Here is a 4,544-nt window from a genome sequence, read left to right as displayed (position 1 = left end):
TTCAACAAGCTGGCGAAGCACATTCATGAACTTCAGGATCTGAGAATCTTTGGCTTACTGCATGCCAAATAATCAAACATTGGTCAGTCTCCCTTACACTGCTCAAAATAGTTGTTGATTGAAAAATAAATAAATGAAAATGAGAAAAGGCTGCTGATTATTTGGCATTAAGAATGGCGCACAAAGTGTAGTGTATTCTACTGAATATAGGCTTACATACATACTGTACTGCATTTAAGTCTGAATACCATAGACTTCTTATAGAACAATATGTTTGCTGCTTTTGAGGTGAAGAGAATTAGGCCTTGGGATGTAGGGACACTACCTGTAGACCATCTGTGCAATATGAGATAAAACAACCAGCAGGTAGAAAATGACAAAGGATTGACATGGAACTCCATCTTTCAGGGTAGGCTTTTTTATGGTGGGTACCTTTATGGATCAATTTCATGACTTCTGCAGTAAAAGTAAAACTACTGACCATCCATTTCATGAAGAGGACAAGTAAAAACACTGTCAGGGTTTGTACTACCCCTTATAGAAGATTATCTCCAGGATCACAGGGGACTTTTCCTTAGGAATGTCATTTCTGCCTATAGAAAGTCCTTATATTAAAGGCTGCAGATTCAAAACAGAATCACATTTTTGCATTCTGATTGTTGTGTGATGTAAGGATGCTATCTGTACACCATCTGTGCAAGTATGAGATAAAACAACCAGCAGGTAGAAAGGATTGACTTGGAACTCCATCTTTCAGGGTAGGCTTTTTTTTTATGGTGATCAATTTCATGACTTCTGCAGTAAAAGTAAAGCTACTGACCATCCATTTCATGAAGAGGACAAGTAAAAACACTGTCAGGGTTTGTACTACCCCTTATAGAAGATTATCTCCAGGATCACAGGGGATTCTTCCTTAGGAATGTCATTTCCGCCTATGGAAAGTCCTTATATTAAAGGCTGCAGATTCAAAACAGAACCATATTTTTGCATTCTGATTGTTCTGGGATGTAAGGACACTACTTGTAGACCATCTGTGCAAGTATGAGGTAAAAGCAACCTGCAGGTAGAAAATGACAAAGGATTGAATTGGAACCCCATCTTTCAGGGTAGGCGATTTTTGCCTATGTGGTGAGTCCCTTCATGGATCAATTTCATGACTTTGGCAGTAAAAGTAAAACTCGGGACAGTGCATTTCATGAAGGGGACATCCTAAAGATTTGAAAGAACTATGTCGCGTTTTGTTCTACCCCTTATAGAAGATTATCACCAGACTTACAGGGGAACATTCCTTAGAAATGTAATTTCCGCCTATAGAAAGTCCTTATATAAAAGGCTGCAGATTCAAAACAGAACCATATTTTTGCATTCTGATTGTTCTGGGATGTAAGGACACTACCTGTAGACCATCTGTGCAAGTATGAGGTAAAAACAACCTGCAGGTAGAAAATGACAACGGATTGACTTGGAACTCCATCTTTCAGGATAGGCGTTTTTTTGCCTATGTGATGAGTCCCTTCATGGATCAATTTCATGACTTTTGCAGTCAAAGTAAAACTTGGGACAATCCATTTCATGAAGGGGACATCCTAAAGATATGAAAAAACTATGTCGCGTTTTGTTCTACCCCGGGTAGGGGTACCTCAAAAACTAAGGCTCTTTTTTAGGGTTTTTTCCTCCTCTATAAGTGTCCTTCACCTTAATTGGTTTAACTAAGCCCACCCCCTCTTCTGATTGGCCGAAACTTGATTGTTCCTTTTTTGGCTGTTACTCATCAACCGTTTATCGTACAGAGTTGTGGCTGGTATCATATGACTTGATTAAGAGTCCTTAACCTTAATTGGCGCTTCCTTCGCCAAACAGGAAGTGCCCTTTGCCAAACAGGAAGTGCCTCTATAACTCATGAACCGTTTGTCGTACAGACTCGTGGCTGATGTCATATGACTTGATTAAGAGTCCTTAACCATAATTGGCGCTTCCTTCGCCAAACAGGAAGTGCCCTTCGCCAAACAGGAAGTGCCTCTATATCTCATGAACCGTTTGTCGTAATAATGCTAACAAATGCTAATGCTAATGCTAACACATGCTAATGCTAACACATGCTAATGCTAAGAAATGCTAATGCTAACACATGCTAATGCTAACACATGCTAATGCTAACATGCTAACACATGCTAATGCTAACATGCTAATGCTAACACATGCTAATGCTAATGCGAACAAATGCTAATGCTAACATGCTAATGCTAACACATGCTAATGCTAATGTTAACAAATGCTAATGCTAATGCTAACACATGCTAATGCTAACAAATGCTAATGCTAACATGCTAATGCTAACACATGCTAATGCTAAAGCTAACATGCTAATGATAATGCTAACACATGCTAATGCTTACACATGCTAATGCTAAGAAATGCTAATGCTAACACATACTAATGCTAACAAATGTCAATGCTTAAAATGCGAATGCTAACAAATGCTAATACTCATGCTAACAAATGCTAATGCTAATGCTAACACATGCTAATGCTAACAAATATGCTAATGCTAAAAATGCTAATGCTAACAAATGCTAATGCTAACTAATGCTAATGCTAACAAATGCTAACAAATGCTAATGCTGATCCTAAAATTCTAATGCTAATTGGCTGCTACCCCTTGTGACGTGGGTAGAGCTGCGAGGGCCCGGTCATTGCTGCTTGCAGCTTTAATTATTATTATTATTATTAGGGCCCGAGCTCACACAGTGTGTGAGGACCCTATTGTAATCGTAAAGATTATTCTTCTTCTTAATCCCCCGAATAAATCGCGTTTTTGAGCCGCAAAACGTACTCCAAAAGTTGCGCAACTTTGCACACACATCACAAGTGGCAAAAAATTTCGTATTAAAAAAAAAATCAAAAGGGGGCGTGGCCTAATGGCTCAATAGCGCCCCCTACAAAACTTTGTGCCTCAAGCCCCACCATACGGTTTCACCTACATGTACGAAAATCGGTACACACCTGTATCATGTCAGGACTCACAAAAAAGTCTCTTGGCACCATGTCCGAAACCAAACAGGAAGTCAGCCATTTTGACTAATTAGTGGCGTTTTGGCGCATTTTTGGCCGTTTTCACAGGTCGCACTTTAACGAACTCCTCCTAGGGAGTTAATCGGATCAACTTCACATTCGCTCGGCATACTCAAGACACCTTACCGATAAAAAGTTATCAAAATCGTGAGTTTTCGTAAAACGGCGTGCCCGTGGCGAAGCGTCAAACTTCCTTCACCAAACAGGAAGTGCCCCCTCTTCTGATTGGTCCATACTTAATTGTTCCTTTTTTTGACTGTTACTCATCAACCGTTTATCGTACAGAGTTGTGGCTGGTATCATATGACTTGACTAAGAGTCCTTCACCTTAATTGGTTTAACTAAGCCCCGCCCCCTCTTCTGATTGGCCGAAACTTGATTGTTCCTTTTTTTGGCTGTTACTCATCAACCGTTTATCGTACAGAGTTGTGGCTAGTATCATATGACTTGACTAAGGGTCCTTCACCTTAATTGGTTTAACTTAGCCCCGCCCCCTCTTCTTATTGGTCGATTATTGATAGTTCCTATTTGCTATCTTTTCAATGGTTTGTAATAAGTGCAATAGTGTAACTGTGTCTAGGTGTAATAACTGTAATAGTGCAATAAGTGTAATAGTGTATTAAGTGTAATAGTGTATTAGTGTAATAAGTGTAATAAGTGTAATAGTGTAATAGTGTAATAGTGTAATAAGTGTAATAGTGTAATAAGTGTAATAGTGTAATAAGTGTAATAAGTGTAATAGTGTAATAAGTGTAATAGTGTAATAGCACAATAAGTGTAATAGTGTAATAAGTGTAATAGTGTAATAGCGCAATAAGTGTAATAGTGTAATAAGTTTAATAGTGTAATAGTGTAATAAGTGTAATAGTGTAATAAGTGTAATAGTGTAATAGTGTAATAGCGCAATAAGTGTAATAGTGTAATAAGTGTAATAGTGTAATAGCGCAATAAGTGTAATAGTGTAATAGTGTAATAAGTGTAATAAGTGTAATAGTGTAATAGCACAATAAATGTAATAGTGTAATAAGTGTAATAGTGTAATAAGTGTAATAGTGTAATAAGTGTAATAGTGTAATAGCACAATAAGTGTAATAGTGTAATAAGTGTAATAGTGTAATAGTGCAATAAGTGGAATAGTGTAATAGTGTAATAAGTGTAATAGTGTAATAGGGCAATAAGTGTAAAAGGGCAATAAGTGTAATAGTGTAATAAGTGTAATAGTGTAATAGTGCAATAAGTGTAATAGTGTAATAGTGTAATAAGTGTAATAGTGTAATAGGGCAATAAGTGTAAAAGGGCAATAAGTGTAATAGTGTAACCGCTGCCCCTTGTGACGTGGGTAGAGCTGCGAGGGCCCGGTCATCGCTGCTTGCAGCTTTAATTATTATTATTATTATTATGGTATAAAGCTGACATTTCTGACTCTATAGAGTCTCAAGCTTGCACTTAAAGCTTCAGATATATACATTTGT

The sequence above is a fragment of the Nannobrachium achirus genome (assembly GCF_963921795.1).
Source record: "Nannobrachium achirus genome assembly, chromosome: 15".
NCBI lineage: Eukaryota > Metazoa > Chordata > Actinopteri > Myctophiformes > Myctophidae > Nannobrachium > Nannobrachium achirus.
The sequence above is the reverse complement of the archived record's forward strand: the minus strand, read 5'-3'. Positions refer to the sequence as shown.